At 40.8% G+C, this 17,236-nt stretch overlaps 1 long non-coding RNA gene across 1 annotated transcript in view; it reads left to right on the top strand.

The window, feature by feature from the left end:
* LOC306643543 overlaps positions 1-17,236 on the top strand; it is a 43,146-nt gene that overhangs the window by 14,970 nt on the left and 10,940 nt on the right. Inside the window, exon 2 of the long non-coding RNA XR_013758975.1 lies at positions 13,139-13,229. This is a non-coding gene — a long non-coding RNA (uncharacterized lncRNA). The remainder of the gene's footprint in view (positions 1-13,138; positions 13,230-17,236) is intronic.

The following is a 17,236-nucleotide window of genomic DNA, read 5'->3' as shown; positions in this document are numbered from 1 at the left end:
GGGGTTCTGATGGATGATGTCACCCCCACCCCATCCATTAGTGTTTAGAAACTGCTGGGCTTGGGGAGGGGGAGCAGAGCCTGCTTTATAACTTGTGGGTTCCATTGCAAAATGAAAATGCAGGGCCCACATTCAAAAGGCAGGAGACAAGCTTTTCCTTTCTTTTCTGGTCTCCCTCTAGACTTGTCACTTGTTGTTTAATTTGCTACTTAGTATCACTCCTGTTGGGGGCACAGGGATGCTGGCAAGGCGAATACAGAACCTGGCAGGCTCTGGCACCTTCCCTGTGTCTGCTCCAAGGCCCTATCCCGGACACTGCATCTCTCAGGGAGACCTCTGAGCTCTGATTGGAGCAAAAGTGGTTGCTGTGGGACAATGCAGTGTGGCTGGCACACGCAGGTCCTCAGGTGATTAATGACAGCATTTCCTCCTGCTGCAGCCTCAGCCTGCACCTGAGCTGTGGTGTATAATCTCTTTTGACAACTGGGGAGGCGGGGGCAAACCCAAAAGACTAACCCAATTATAGTGACAGGGAGCTCTGGCTGCTCCCTGTTGACAAGGTGAACACAAAGACATCCTGGTTCAGGGATACAGTGCTTCAGGACCAGCAGCTGCAGGCACAGAAAGTACTTTCCCACTCTAACATCCTGGGATATTTTTGCTTTGTGACAGTGACTGACACTCCTGGGCTGTGTCAATTAGGGTGACATGAAGAGAGCCAGGTGGATTGGGCTCCCAACCATCCCTTAGCTGGGCCTGTGATACTTCAGCCTAGGAAGAGATACACAGTGCACTAATGACAGTGTCAGAAAGCTAGGGTCTCTGATTATTTTGCTGTGTGACCTTGTGTAGAGCACTTGGACTTCCTGGGCCTCAGTATTCTCTTCTGTAACCAAAGAGTATTAAATCAGAATATCGCTCAGCTACTCTTCTTCCTATTTAATACTCTATGTGGTTAAGGATTTAAAAGCCAGGTCTGGACTGTTAATTTTATAGGAAGAGCAGTAAGAACATAGGGCAGAGTATACGTAAACTGAAAGGTGGGTTGGGATTATATTGTGAAAGGCTAAAATGTCCAGTTAGAGTTCAAGGTTCTTTCTAGGCAGCGGGGAGCCATGGAAAGCATCTAAAGAGAGGGTTTGTGTTCAGAGCTGAACCTCAGAAAGACGAAGGAAGCCATGTCTCAGAAGAATTGAGGATGGAATAGGAAATAATTAAGTGGCTACACACACAGCCTTCGCCCTTACTGGGCAGTACCAGGCTCTCCTCCTAAGGGGCTGCTCTGACTCAGCACCCGGCTGTAGGCGGAGAGAGTTCTTGTTTCCTCATCACTGCCACTTGACATTATCAGACCTCTACATTTTTAACAACCAGATGGGTAGGAACTGGCATTTCGTTGTTATTTTAACTTGTATTTCCCTGGTTAGTAGTGCAGCTAAACATCATTTTGTATGTTTGTTGGATATATTTTTTTCTCTTCTGAGTTTCCTATTCTTTTGTCCAATTTTCCTTATTTATTTATGTATGTATGTATGTATGTATGTATGTATATATATGCTGGGGATGGAACCCAGGCCTAGCACATGCTAGACCCTGAGCTATACCCCTAGACCCTTTATTTATTTATTTTTTAATTACCCTACAGGTCAGGATACTTACCTCTTACACTTATAGGTAGTGCAGATGTTTTTCCCCCAGTTTACACTTTGTCTTTTAACTTTGGTTATTGTGGTGATTTTACAAAAGTAATCACAGACAACTGGAATATAGTTTATTAACATTTTAATTTATGGCTTTTTTTTTTTTTTTTTGGTGGTGTCTTAAAAAAATCTCTACTCTCAAATCATAAAACTATTTTCTATATTTTCCGAAAGTTTTGATGGTTTCTTTTTAAGTTTTAGATCTACATTGCATTTATTTTTGTGCCTGGCACAAGAATCCCAATTTTATCTTTTTCTTCATGGGTACCTGATTGTCCCAGCACCGCGTATTGAGCTGTTCATGGCTCAACTCTGTTGCCCAGGACCAAGACAAGGGTGAGGCAAGCATGGCACCAGCTGTCAGGGTCATGCAAGTTCAGGGCTGGCACCTGAGCGTGAGCACCTTCTTAAATTTCACCTCACCCTATCCCAGCCCTGCTTTTGTTCTCTCCTTCTGGGAAGGCTCCTCTTGCCATACAAACAGTCCCCAACACACAGGAGACTTTGGATCTCCTGTCCAGGAATGTGGGTTCTGGATACAGAGAAGGAGGAAAACGAGCCCTGGAATGTCCCACCAGCACTGACTGTGGCAGGAGGAGAGGTGCATGGCCAGAGTGAGCCCTCTGGGAATGGAGAGACTGGGACCTTGTGTCTCAGAGGTGCTGTTGGAGGTTTCATGGTTTTCTGAGGCTCTGGGGGGCAGAAGACTGGTGCACACAAGACCGCTCCCCTCCAACGTCTTGAGCAGAGTCTGCAGGCTCTGGTACTTGTGGGTTTTGTCCCCTGCCTTCCCCGTAGAATGCGGAAAGTGCTTGAGGGCACCCCAGAAAGTTTCAGCTACTCACAGACATGGAATAAGACAATAGTAGAAGTGAAGAAATTTTTTTTCTTCTAATTTTCTTTTAATGCTTTTAATAGCATCTGTACTGCCCCCCCCCAACAGTTGCTAACCCCCCTCTTTTAACCCTTAGGGACTGGCCTCAGGCTTTGGAGCCTTGGGACGCTCTGGAGTCTGACTAGATATTTAATCACATTGCTTTTTCATTGGGTATCACCTATCATTCTGGTAAGTAATTGTGTTTGCTATTAATGATGCTAATAGAGCATATCCTTTTGAATTCATATATTTGAGCAAAAAAGTTTACCTTGTGTATGTAGAAATCACTTTATACATTCATTTGGATAAAGAAAATTAGATTGAGAGTTACCAACATGTTGGTGGTAATAGAATTTCAGGTGATTTTTGTCTTCCTTATATTTTTTAGGTTGCTTGCACTTTTTACAATGAGCATACAGTATTTATATGAACAGGAAGCACTGTTTTTGCTAAGGAAAAAGGTATACATGTTTAAAGGAACTTATTAAGAGAATAATACAAGGATATATTTGTCAGTATGTTGACCGAAGTTAGGAACCTGAACTCAAGAATGGTGGTCAGCCAACTTTGGGGGAAGGGGCCTGAGCACAAGTCAGGGAGGTGTTGTGAGGGGCAGGGAGGGGCCCGCTGAACCCCAACCAACACCAGGGAAGCCTGAGGACTGGCTTCCTGTCCTAGGAAGTTCTGGCAGCCACTACCCAGAGGCTAGGCTTTGTCTTTTCAATGTTATTCAAAGAATTCTATTTCAAAGTCTCAGTTATAACTTTTTAATCAAGTAACTTATTATTTGGTGAGCTCAGGGCTGAGTTTCTCTTGTGCATTAGCCTTATTTGCACTTAGACACCCAGGTTGGATGGAGGAAAGGGAACTGGGGTTGTAGCTCAGTGGTAGAGCACTTGCCTAGCATGTGCAAGGCCCTAGGTTTCATCCCCACCACTGCAAAAACAAAGCAAGAGAAGTTTGCCAGGTCTAGATGTCTCTGGTTGGAAGCTCTGTGAGAGGTTTGCTGTACCTGAGCTGACACTGTACAACTGTGAGAGGTCTGCTGTACCTGCTGGGCTGTCCCTTCCATTCCCAGAGACCTGCAGCTCATAGTGCTGACCCCTTCCCAGAGAGGGCATCATTTGACAGGCACCTCAGGGCAAAGAATTCCTGATGTGTAGTCTTAGGAATCCCGGGCTCACTAGACTCTTTTTCAAATCACACCCCAAGTTACTGTTTAAACTTTAATGGAGCCACACAGTCCAAACACAACAGGGAGTAGACAATCCCTCACTTTCCTTTGGGACTTTACCTGGCTTCACACTCTGATCCCATTTCGGGTGTTGGATGTGGGACGTGAGTAGGCTGGGTGATGGTAGTTTGAGTAATCTGTGGGTCATGAGACAATACAGACCCAGTAGCTGCCACTCACTGGCACAGTGGGAGGATAAGACATCTGTGGCCCCTGTCCTCCTGGCAGTGGCATTGTGTGGGGCAGGCAGGTGTGAAGCGGGTTTGGCAGAAGGGTGGGGTGGGGGTTGCTGCAGCCCACAGCAACCAGCTTTGGGGGAAGAGGCAGGGAAGTTACCCTTAGTAGGAGACATATGACTGAGACAAAGTTCACCAGATGAAAAGGAGGGGCAGTCCTGTGGGGGAGTTGTATACAGAAACCTTGAGGCTGGAGGGACTGTGTTCAGCTGATGTCCCTCAGCTGGCTAAACAAGAGAGTCCAGAGCGGGCGCATAGACCAGATCCTGTAGGACCTCCTAGGACAGGATCCTTGTCCTCCAGGGACTTTTGGCAAGGTAGTCCCAAGTGTGTATGTGTGTGTGTGTTGGGGGGCAGGGAGTGCTCCAAGGATGCTGCTAAATATCCTGCCAAGTGCAGAATAGCCCCTGCCCATGAAGAATGATTCCAATAAAGAATGCTGGTATGGAGGCTGGGAAACCTTCTAGAGCCACACTAACGACTTTGTTCCTTATTCTGAAGTCCAGGGGGAGTCATAAATGGGTTTTACCTAAGAGTGATGTGATCAGATTTATGCTTTAAAATGATTGGTCCAGCTGCTCTGAGGAAATTTTGAGACCTGACTCTTTGGGTAGTTTTTCAAACCTGACTGCTCTTAACAGTCCAGCTGGGGACTTTCCAGTCTCTGCTATGACTTGGGGTTCACCTTTTGGACACTTCTGCTCATCTGGGTCTCTATCAGGGCAAGGACACCACCAACTCAGATAATTTCTAAGAGCTACACAGGATAGGGGCTTTCCCCAGAGACGCAAGAGCCACAGCACTGGGGCCTGCCAAAATATTTCAGGCCTCTGTGGTAGGCAGCAAAATGACCTGCAGAGCTGTCCATGTTTTAATTACTTCATGTGGCAAAGGGATTTTTCAGATGTGATTAGTTAAGGATCTTGAGAAGTGAGAAGATTACCCTGGATTATGTGGGTAAACCCATTGGGATCAAAAGAGTTCTTAAAGAGGAAGAAAGGAGGCCCAGATCAGGGGAAATGTGATGACAGAAACAGGACAGAGAGACAGGTTTGAAGATGGTGTGTTGTTGACTTTGAAGATGAAGGAAGGGACCAGAACTACAAGATAATAAATCTTTATGCCACTAACTTTTTGGTAATTTGCTGTATAGCTACAAAAAATTAATACAACCTGGAAAAAGTTTTTTGTTTTACTTAACTGACATAAAAGAGGAAAACTGCAAACTAGAAATTAACATGTTATCAATTTTAAAATTTGTTTTATCATACTTAATAAATATAAAAGGTATATAAATTAATACAATGTACAACTAGTCATTATCTCCAAACTCAAGAAATAAAGCATTTCTAATACAGCCCAAGACCCTTGTAGACCCAACTCTGGTTTCATTCCCCTCTCTTCTTTATAGAGTCAATCAGTATCCTAATTTTGGTATTTTTTTATTCCCATGCATTTTTTTGGGGGGGGGCATGGTACTAGGGATTGAACCCATGGTGCTTTACCATGTGCTATATCCCCAGTACATCTCCACTTTTTTTTCCTTTGAGACTGGGTCTTGCTAAGTTGCTGAGGCTGCTCTTGAATTTGCAATCTTCTTCCCTCAGTCTCCTAAATCACTGGGATTACAGGTGTGTGCTACCACACCCAGCTCCTGTGCATTTTTATGCATGCATCCCCAACAATATGTCACACAGCTGCTCTTTGACTTAAAGTGGGGTAACATCCCAATAAACCCATGGTAAGTTGAAAATACCAGTTTAATAACACCTGCCCTACTGAATATCATACCTTAGCCTCACTTACCTTAAATATGCTCAGAACACTTACCTTAGCCTACGGTTGGGCAAAACCATCTAGCACAAAGTCTATTTGATGAGAAACTATAGAATATTTCATATAACTTATTGGAAACCTGTGTCCAAAAAATACTGGCAACACAGTTCACCCTACAATCTCTGTTGTTCACACTTGGGATTGAATGGTTGATGGGGGCCGTGCCTCACTGTCACTGCCCAGCATCTTGAAAGGGTGTGGTGTCACTTATCACCAGCCTGGGGAAAGAGTCATATTCAAAATTCAAAGCATGGTTTCTATCAAAGGCATACTGCTTTTGCACCATTATAAAGTAAAACAATTGTAAAATTGGGGCTGTCTGTACAGTTTTGCACGTTTCCTTATATATCTGGGAACACTATGTTCTTATACTGGTTGTTTTTTCCACCTGGCATTGTGGAGATTTTTTTTTTTTTCCACTGAAAATTGAACTCAGGAGCCTCTTTACCACTAAGCTACATCCCCAGACCTTTTTAATTTTTAATTTTGAGACAGGGTCTTGCTAAATTGCTGAGGCTGGCCTTGAACTTGTGATCCTTTGGCCTTAACCTCCCAAATTGGGATTATAGGTGTGCACCACCATGGGCAGTGTCTAATATGTTTTGAGACTATTCTTATTGATGCCTGTGGACTCTGTATTACCCCGTTGTATGAATATGTCATACTTTATTCTGCTGATAAACATTTAGTTTGTTATCAGTTTGGGGATATTACAAATAATATGGACATTAGTGGTTTTTGTACCAGTCTCATGCTGTAAGGGTTTCTCTAGGGTTAACTGCTGGGAGTGGAACTTCTGAAACCTTGGATAAACAGTTTCTCCAGAGTCCAAACCACTTTTCAGAGAGGATGGGCTAATCTAAACTCAACTAGTGATTAGAAGAACACTAGGCCATATTGTTAGACTATTGAATTTTTGCCAATATGATGGGTGTGAAGTGACACTTTGTTGTGATATTAACTTTTATTTTCTGGATTACTATGGAAGTGAAAAGGCATTTATTGATTGTTTCTGTTCCTTCCTCTGTGAATTGTGTAGTCATCTCTTTACCTCTTTTTCTGTGGGATTGGTTATCTGTTTCTTATTGGCTTCTAGAAATTCTTTGTGTTATTTTGGATCCCCCTCCTTTGCTGATATCTGTGTTGTCAGTGTCTTCTATTTTGTGGTTTGTCTCGTTATGAATCCGTGATGTCTTTTGATGAAGATTCGATTCCAAGGCAGCATTAGGCAAAGATGTAGTTCCATGATCCTCCTGGGATCATGTTTCAAGGCTTGGTTGCTGAGGATATCTAAGGAATGTCCCATGACATGATTTTCAAGGATGAGGAGTATCTCCTGGACAGGTTCAGTTTGGTTAATAATCCATTATGAAATGGTACCTGCATATTTAAACTAGAGATCACAAACTCATTGCTTTCAGGAGGCCATGTGGGTAGCAAAAGATTAAAGCAGATGAGGTGGAACTGGCAGCCCTCTCCAAGGCACTTATTTGATGCTGTTCAAAGAATTTAAATCTCCACAGCAACCCTATGTGAGGAAGATATCAGTATAAATATCGATTTTCAGATAAGGAAGCCCATGCTGAGAGAGGTTATGAAACTTTCCTAAAGTCACATAAGTAGAAAGTTAATGCACCAAGCCAGGCAGGTGGTGCACCCCTGTAATCCCAGTGGTTCAGGAGGCTGAGGCAGGAGGATTGGGAGTTCAAAGCCAGCCTCAGCAATTTAACGAAGCCCTAAGCAACTCAATGAGACCCTGAATGAGACCCTGTCTCTAAATAAAATACAAAAAAGGGCTGAGTATGTGGCTCAGTGGTTGAGTGCCCCTGGGTTCAATCTCTGATACCAAAAAAAAAAAAAAAGAAAGAAAGAAAGTTAATGCACCAGAATTCAAAACTAGATTATCTACTTCCAGAGCCCATCCTCTGAACCATGATGCTAAAATGCTGCTCAAGGTATGAGAAATATTTCATATTCCTCTTGTTTTTAAATTCTTTTTTTTATTGTTTATTCTATTTGTTATACAGGACAGCAGAATACATTTTGACTCGTTGTACACAAATGGAGTACAACTTTTCATTTCTCATGTTGTACATGATGTAGAGTCACACTATTTGTGCATCATATTCCTCTTGACTCTGCTAAAAAATATAGCAGTGCAGTTGAGATGATACATGACAGCTGGCAGTGGGCCTTAGTGTTGGAAAGCAATAGGGTATGGTGGGAACTACAGCAAGCTGGAGAGGAAATGCCTGTCCCGGATATAATGGTTCCTCCATTCCACCTGTCTCAAGTCAACAGGGAATGCAGACCTAGAGCTGCCAGATTGAACGATTTTTTTTTTCCATGAGAAGTTATAAATCCAGATGTTTGTGGGAATGGCAACTGATTTTTAAGTACTAGTAATCAAATTCAATAATTTCACAAAATTGTTCAGGCCAAATAAAGTGTTTTTGTAGGTTCGCTTCATGACCTTTGATTGGACCCAGAACAAATGATTTCTTTGCAGCCTAAATTGCCTTTGGGGATAATCAGTTCTTTAAGAATCATATGAAATACTACTTTCTTCTACTTGTTACTCAACTAAGGTTATTTTAGTACAAGGGTCTCCCCTTATTTGAATGCTTAGTAATTTGGAGTCCCCAAAACAATCATGTGTCATATAAATCAAAAAAATTTTTGGCCACTTTCACTACAGGGGACAAGCAGAAAAACTGGGCAGGAGGGAACCATATTTGTGGGATGTTTGCCAGGAAATGTTTTCACCTAAACTCTGAATCAGGGAAATGGTTTTTAAATATTTTTTGAAAGTACCTTCAATAGCTGTTAACTGTCTTAAGATATAGAATCCTAATAGATACTGTCCTTGTGCTGTGTTAACAAAATATCTCTATTTTCCAATAAATAGATTGATAATGTGGTAAAAGTTCTCCTTTGGGGATCACCACAGTGCAAATTAGTTCTTTCATTGGAGAAGTACCTGTTCTTTTTCTTCTTCATTAAGTCTATTTCTTTCTCTGAATTCTTGACTTCATAAATTATTCTTTTCCATTTTATTTTTATGGATGATCCCTGAAACACTTTCTATGGTTCCTCTTAAAACTTCAGCATACCTTTCCAATTAAATATGTATTCATGTTCTTAGGCCTGAATCTTCACCTTCAAAATTATACTCAAGGCACTGACTTTCTCTTGTTCAACAAAGAGATAGTGTCACTGGATTTCCAAAGCATCCTTCTCTTTTATGTATGTATATAATTGCAACTAGATTTTAGAACTATGGACACAAGTGTGTTTTTAACTTCTTTTGTATCTCTCTACCCTGCAGCATCCACTCCACAAAGTAAATATCAATGATCACTTTTTTTTGTAGTACTAGGAATTGAACCCAGGGCTTCATGCCTACTAGGTAAGTACTCTACCAATGAACCACAGCCCCAGCCCTCAGTAAATAATTCTAACTCTTCTTAGAAGATTTATAACCCATAAATGTATAATTCTATTGAATAGAAATAGAAATCCCTAGATTGGGATGGGGATCACCATTGTTACAGCTAACATTTTTTAGCAGTTATTAATCTAGCATTTCATTTAACCCTCATGCAGCAATTCTATGAAGTAGGTGCTATTATTATCCCTAGTTACCAATAAAAAATTTGAGTCACAAAATTTAGTAGTTTCTTCAAGATCATAGAGAAGCTCCCCTAACCCCAGGTCAACCCCAAATTCTGCAAAATGATCTGGTGGAAGAAAGGGGAGGAATGTACAGGGGGAGAGAAATTTGCTTTTCATCAAGATTATAGAGTAAGGCCTGTTTATTAGTTGGTAGTTTCAAAATATTCCACAAATTCTTTGATATTTCTCCCTTCAAAGAGTGGAGCCCAAATTTCTCCCCTTGAGAGTATTTTTATAGGCTAGCATGTGGCATAAGGACAATGTATGACTTCTGGAGAGTCATAAAAGGCATTTTGATTTCCTTCTGGCTTTCTGTCTTGGCCACTCACTCTCGGGGAAGCCAGTTGCCATGTTGTGAGGGCACTCAAGCAGGTCACTGGAGAGATCCATGTGCCAAGTAACTGAGGCCTCCTGCCAATAGCCAGGTGAGACATCCATCTTGGACAACCAATGGTAGACATGGGCAACCATTCTTTAGTCCAGTTAGGACTTCAGATAATAGCAACCTCTGTTAACTTCTTGATAGCAACATCATAAATGACCTTGATGGAGCAGAATCTCTCAGCTAAATCATCAAAAATTCCTTACCCATATAAACTGTGAGATAACAAGTTAGTTATGTTGTACTGATGTTTGGAGGTAATTTGTTACATAGCAATAAATAACTAATATAGCTAGGTTATCCTCTAAGTAAGTAAGTCTTACTTTTTGTTGTGGGGGGTCCAGGGACTTCTTTGAGAACCTTACAAAAAATTTTAGACTGTCTTCTTAGAAAAATGTACAGACATAAGAACTTGTAGTTCAGTTTCTGGAGGAGCATATACCCTAGCAAAGCCCATTCATGGATCTCAGGTTAAAAACTCCTTCCCCAAATACTAAAATAGTCCCAGTATAAACTCTTTCCCTCCAAACTCCCTTTCTTGCGGATGACTAATTTAAAACATTTTTTATTTTGTGTTTCAGTTTGTTTTTCCTTGAGCTGGAAGAACAGTTAGAGAGACTCTGTGCTTCCCTGCTTGCCCCAGGCTCTTTCCACCAGAACATTTCAGAGGGCAAAGGGGTCGAGCTGACTTTTCTCATGGTTCTATTTTTGTGACTTAATTCTTATGGAAGGAGAATCAGGGTGCCTGGTGGGATTTCCAGAGAAGTCAGAAACAGTAGTTACTAGAAATACAGGAAGGAAGTGTGTTCTTGAAAGATTAAAACTCCAAAGTGCAGAGCTCAATGAGTTGGCTCCATTTGTGTTCTCAGGACACATCCAAGCATGCGGGTGACTCCTCCTGAACTCACTCTTTGTCTACTTGAGGACTCTCAGTCATCATTCTCACATGGAACCATCTGCAGGTTCACATTATTGTGTGCAAAGGGGAAGCATAGTTGTATCTCTCCATTTTCTCTCTGAGGAGAGAAAATCCTCCGAGGGGACGTGACCAGGAGGGAGAGTAGTCAGACTTCCTCTCTGCGGACAGCATCTGCTAGATCCCTTGATTTCTGACCAAACCAAGGGACACATGGCAAGTCTCAGTCAACTTCCTCCCTGGGGCTTCCAGAATGGTCTCACGTCTGTTCAGGAGCACCCTTCTCTGGGCTGCAGGGCCTTTGTCAGGAAATGGCTAAAGTCAGCCAAGATGTGGTTCTGACTAAGGCAGAGACTGCCTTCAGCCTTTATGGAGAACGATGAGGCAGTTGGTAGGATGTGGTAAAGAGAAGGGATTCTAATCAACCTTCACTGAGTGAATGAAATCACATTTCTAATAAACAGAGGTCTCTAGAGTTCTCTAGAGCTGTATTTATTCTTTTGTGTGGAGAAGTTAGCATAAGGAGAGCACTGGTAATCCAAAGGTCAGGGCAGTGGGTGGTAAGTTGGTCCCTTCTGCCTTGTCTACATGGACGTGACTTCAGAGAAACCCAGCCTCCCTGAGTAATTAGCACCAATCTTCGAAGTATCTAGAGAGCAAAGAGGAGATTGACAAATTGCAACAATTACAGAACTTAGATTCCCTACACAGAGAACTTATGACTTGTAATATTTTATTTGAAATAAATTGATTTTCTGTATGTTTCCATGAATAATTTTCTGTACGTTTAATATTAATCTTTCTGTTTAAAAGAAAAAAGCAAATAGTAAACATAGACGATATTTTCCAAGAAGGATCCCAGTCCCTGGCAGGTGCTGCCCTCATGGGCTCCTGCTAGGTTCCCTGTTGCTCAGCATTCACTGAAGGCTTACCACCCGCCTCTGCTACTACATTACTATGACAACCTGTCTAGTGACTCTGTCCCCTGGAGACATGTGATCCCCAGCCCAATGGCACAGACTCCACTTTCTTTTTAATTTTTGTTGTTGTTGCTGGGGAAGTTTCCCAGTTTCTCATGAAAGCACAGGAAGAAGAGTAATAAAAGATATATTTCCTGCCAAACATCAGGGGACAACCAGATAGAAGAGGAGGAACAATAATATGTGAATATGATGACAACCATTATGTACCCAGATGCCTTTCCTGTTGAAAAATCGGGCTTGGAGGATGGAGTGGAGGACTTGGTCACGTGGCCGTGAACCCAGAACATATAGAGCAGCCCTCTTGATAGGATGCCCAGAACACAGGCCACCTCCTGCTTAGTCTGTGTGAGCACTGACTTTTTTGATGTCACAATAAAGCAAATGCTAGCTTTTCTCAGAAATTAGAGGGCAACTCTGACTCATTTTGCTGAGCGTGGAGGTCATTGGGTTTCTCTGGGTGTTGAGTATGACCATGTAAAGTTTTTGACACATAGGGTGGCATCTGCTATTGAAGAACTTTTCCACCACAGTAGTGTGAAGCAGGCCTCAGGCTTAGGAAGATCCCCTGACACCCAGACACCTTGTGTTACCTGGGACAGCACCCCAGAACCCCTTCTGTCTCCTGGACCTCCTAGCTCAGCACCCCCAATGCCTACAGAGAAAGCTTTTGGCCGGGAGACAGACAGAAAGGGGGCAGGGGAAGGGAGAGAGAAAGAGAGACTATTGTTTTTGTTCAAAATAACACATACTCTTGTAAAAATTCAAATTATATATAGAAGAGTACAACAGTTTTTTTTTTTTAAACCCTTTACTATAAATCCTCACTGCCCAGAGGTAACTATCCCCAACATTGATAAAATATGATTTGAGACTCAATAGGTGAGTGAGTAGATGGATAGAGCAACAGATTCAATTTTATAAAAATAGATTTGTGTTCTGTATACTGTTTTGATTTTTTTTAAAACTAAATATAATTTTACTTGAATTTAACAGCAGAAAAACAGAAGAAAAACTCAGAACTACTAAATTGGTTGCTTTTTTCAGTACACGATGTGATAGTTCTCCAAAAATGTTATTTTAGAATTAAGAAAAACCTTAGGAGACTGAATATACAATTGTTTTTTAAAGATCATTTTCAATTTCAAGTGATGTCTGTTGACTTTCTAGTATGAAAGGCAAGAAATTATTCACACTTAGTTTACCCCACTGCCTGAGTCTTCTCTTGATTTTTATTATATTCCATTGGCAACATTCACCTAGTCTCATTTTGCCGTCTAACCATATCTCCCTGTTGTTTAGTTTTAGCTCCGTCTTTAATGGACTCAGTACTGACCACATCTGTGTTAACACAGTGTTATGGATAGAATTGTGCCTCCCCCACCAAAAGAAGGTATGTTGAATCCTCAAAATGTGACCTTATTTGGAAATAGGATCTTCACAGAGGTAACCAAGTTAACATGAGGTCAGAAGAGTGGGCCCTAATCCAAATGACTAATGTCCTTATAAAAAGGGGAAAGTTGGACACACAGAGGAAAGACCATGTGAACAGACACAGGAAGAACACTGTGAAGAGAAGAGTCAGGTTTCTCCAAGCCAAAGAACGTTTGTGCTTACGACAGCTGGAGGAGGTGAGGGTGAATCCTTCCCTAGCTCCTTCAGAGGGGCATGGCTCTGAGCACCTTGCTTCCATACTTCTGGGCTCCATCACCCGGGAGAACAGATCTCTGCTGCTCTGACACATCTGATTTGTGGTATTTGTTATGGCACTCCCAGGAAATCAAGATACCCAAGTTCTTCATTCAATGATTTATTTTGACACATTCCTAGGTTGGATGCACTTCATTCATGTTTTTCCAGAAAGGTTCCTGGGTCTTTTATTTTCTGAGGTTTCACATGTCTGAGAATGTCTGCCTATTGTTTTTTACTGGTGTTACAAAGTCCCGCAGTCATGTTCTATTTCCTTCGGAACTTTTCAGATGTTGGTCCTCTGTCTTCTTCCTTTTCTCTGTACATGGTTTCCTATCTGGATACCCAGGTGAGATTTTTCCTTATCCTTGGTGTTTCATAACTTCACTAAGCTATATCTTGATGTGGAACAATCTATATCAACTTTTCTTGAAATATGTATATCCTTTTGATCAGAAGATTTAAGTCATCCTATTTCAAGAAAGTTCTGTTTACTTTAGAAAAAAGCCATATCCTTTTGTTTTCCTGCTTCAAAAGTGACTATTCTTTAGAAATGACATCCTCTCTTTTCTTGGTCTTCTTTAACAATATTAATTTTTTCCACAGTCATTAGCAAGTTGTGGGGTTTGTTGTTCATCTTATTTTGTGTGGTTTCCAGGAGTCTGTCCCCCATGTGCTGAACTACATAGTTTTATCTTATGTTCTGTTGCTGCTAATGTAGATTCCACCTCTTTCATGGTTTATTCTTCTGTTTTTATCCTGCATCTACTAGCTTACTTTCTACTTCTTTCTGCCATTTTGTAACCTCTTTGTTGAAAAAAAAATTCTTTTTTTTGGTATTGGGGATTGAACCCAGGAGTGCTTTACCACTGAACTACATTCCCAATTCTTTTTACTTTTTATTTTGAGACAGGGTTTCACTAAAGTGCTGATGGTCTTGCTAAATTACTGAGGCTGATTTTAAATTTGCAATCCTCCTGCCTCAGCCTCCTGAGTTGCTGGGATTACAGGCATGTGCCACCATGCCCAGCTTTTTGGTTTTTGTTTTTGTACCAGGAATTGAACTCAGGGGCACTCAACTACTGAGCCACATCCCCAACCCTTTTTTGTATTTCATTTAGAGACAGGGTCTCACTGAGTTGCTTAGGACCTCACTAATTGCTAAGGCTGACTTTGAACTCATGATCCTCCTGCCTCAGCCTCCCAAGCCACTGGGATTACAGGCATGTGCCACTGCACCTGGCTCAGCTCTTTGGATTTTTATGTTTTTCTTTCAGAATCATTTTATAGAAAGGATATTGTCTGAATTTTCTTTGAGAATACAGAGAATTTATCTGAACATCTTTTGTGTTTCATTAGGTATCCCCCCTTGTAGTGTTTTTTTGTTTTTTTTTTTGTTTTTTTTTTGTTTTTTTTTTTTTTTTTTTAATCAGCCTTTTGTGTGTATTTTCTTTCTCTGCAATTTCTAGGCATAAATCCCCTTTTGATTATTACTAATCTTTGAATGGGGTGTACTACTGATGGAATATCAGTTGAAGAATGCAGAAGGAAGTTGGGAGATTGGAGAAAATCTAGGATCCTCCAGATATAAATAGCTTCATTGTCTCAAACACCCTTTCATTTGTTTTCTTTCTCTTAGGGTTCCTCTCTCTGCAGTGTTTGGTGTCCAGGAAGTTCATGCAGCTGAGACTCATAGGTCCCTGGTGCAATCTGGTGGTCTCCACTTCCTCCTTCCCTTGGTCTCCACTTCTTCCTTCCCCACCATCCCCACGTGTCTCCCATTTGGGTGGCAGTTCACCAAGGGGTTGTTGTAGCCCATCCCCTCTGCCATTCTAGCCCTGACTGCTCTCTACAGGACCACTGCCCCCACAGGTCCCACTCTCTGGAGGCCAGCCTGTGTTACCATGTCTTCTAGATGAAGGCAAAGCATCATCAACCACGCTTCCGCCCTAGGATTTTACAGAGAGCCCTTCTCACCCTGGGTGTACCTGGCGTGTCCCTTTCCTGTTCCAGTTCTCATCCCATGTAAACAGCAGGTTTGTTTCATGGGCTCTGTTTTGGTGCTATGGCAGTTCCTTGTCTCATGGAAAATGGAGTCCTCCCTCCCCCTGCATTTTTCATTTGTTTTACTATAATCAGAGGTTTTCATAACAGGAGGAGGAAATAAATATTTTAAAGGGAAGTTTCTTCTTTTGAAAAGTTAATTGGTATTATAATAAACTATTTATAGCCTGGGAAGATTTATCTTTATTATATGTGAATAATACTATAAAATATAAATAGGAACTTGATCTGTTTTTCCATTTGTTAATATTCTATTTCTCCTAACAGATTTATAAGTGTCCTTGTTTATGTCATGAACAGAATTCCCTATTTCTTTTGAAATAAGAATATATTTTTACTTTTTTATTATAAAAATAAAAATGCTCTAAAAAACCCCTAATGTTTATAAGAAAGCATTGAACCACATTAAAAATAAAATCACAGTGAAAATCATCCAAAATCCTTCCATCTATACATAACTGTTATTAAATTTGTGTGATCATCTTTTGAAGACATTTTCTATACATACACTAATAATACGTGTAGTTTGACCAAAAGGGATCATATATGCTGTTTTGTCAAGTTTTGTATTATATAGGAACTATATTAGTACCTTATAACTGAAAGAAATTCAAAGAACACAGGCAAGGACTTCCTCATCCTCACCCTCCTGGAAAAGCACCTGTCTCAGATTTCTAGAGTATTTTCTGTTCATTTCCATACATAATCGTAAACACATAGAAACATACACTTTTTTTTTTTTTGGTACCAGGGATTGAACCCAGGGGTGTTTAACCACTGAACCACATCCCCAGTTTTTAAAAATTTTATTTAGAGACATGGTCTCACTGAGTTGCTTAGGGCTTCCCTAAGTTGCTAAGGCTGACTTTGAACGTGAGATCCTCCTTCCTCGTCCTCCCTAGCTGCTGAGATTATAGGCATGCGCACTGTGCCTGGCAAAACACACATTTTTTTACATAAACATAAATTAGATCACTGAGTATAATTGAAAATTTTATTCAGTAATTTTTTGTTGACTAGTGTGAATGGGACCTAGTTCTAATTAAAATTTCTAATTAGAGTGGAATCTTATTCTAATTAATATTTCTAATTGGTCCAAAGGAATTATGCTGTGTTTTGAATATACACTATATCTTCTCTTCATCTACTTTTACCCAACTATTTTAATTCATGTGAGCTATAGGCAAATCCTCTACCACTGAGCTCTATCCCAACCCAGCCTGGATAATTAACAGGCCCTGTCTCAAAAAAACAAAAACATATATACATATACACACATATATATATATATGTATATATATATATACACACACATATATATATACGTAAAAGAGTTGGAGGTATAGTTCAGTGGTAAGGTACTCACTCCTAGGTTCAACTCTCAGTACCAAAGGGGTGGGGGACTAAGAAGTCAAGACAATGCTGTGTTGGTGTAACAGTAGATACATTGATATCTCAGTGATCTATTCAGAATCTAAAAGAAGATTCACCCAAATATGTTCAACTGATGTTTGGCAAAGTTGTAGAGGTAATTCAACTAGGGAAAGGACAATCTTTTAAATAAATGCTGAAACAATTAGAAAGCCGTATGCAAAAAAACAAAAACAAAACCCCCCATCAAATCTTGATTCTCCCCTCACACCATAT

The sequence above is a fragment of the Sciurus vulgaris genome (assembly GCF_902686455.1).
Source record: "Sciurus vulgaris genome assembly, chromosome: 14".
Classification (NCBI taxonomy): domain Eukaryota; kingdom Metazoa; phylum Chordata; class Mammalia; order Rodentia; family Sciuridae; genus Sciurus; species Sciurus vulgaris.
The sequence above is the reverse complement of the archived record's forward strand: the minus strand, read 5'-3'. Positions and strand labels throughout refer to the sequence as shown.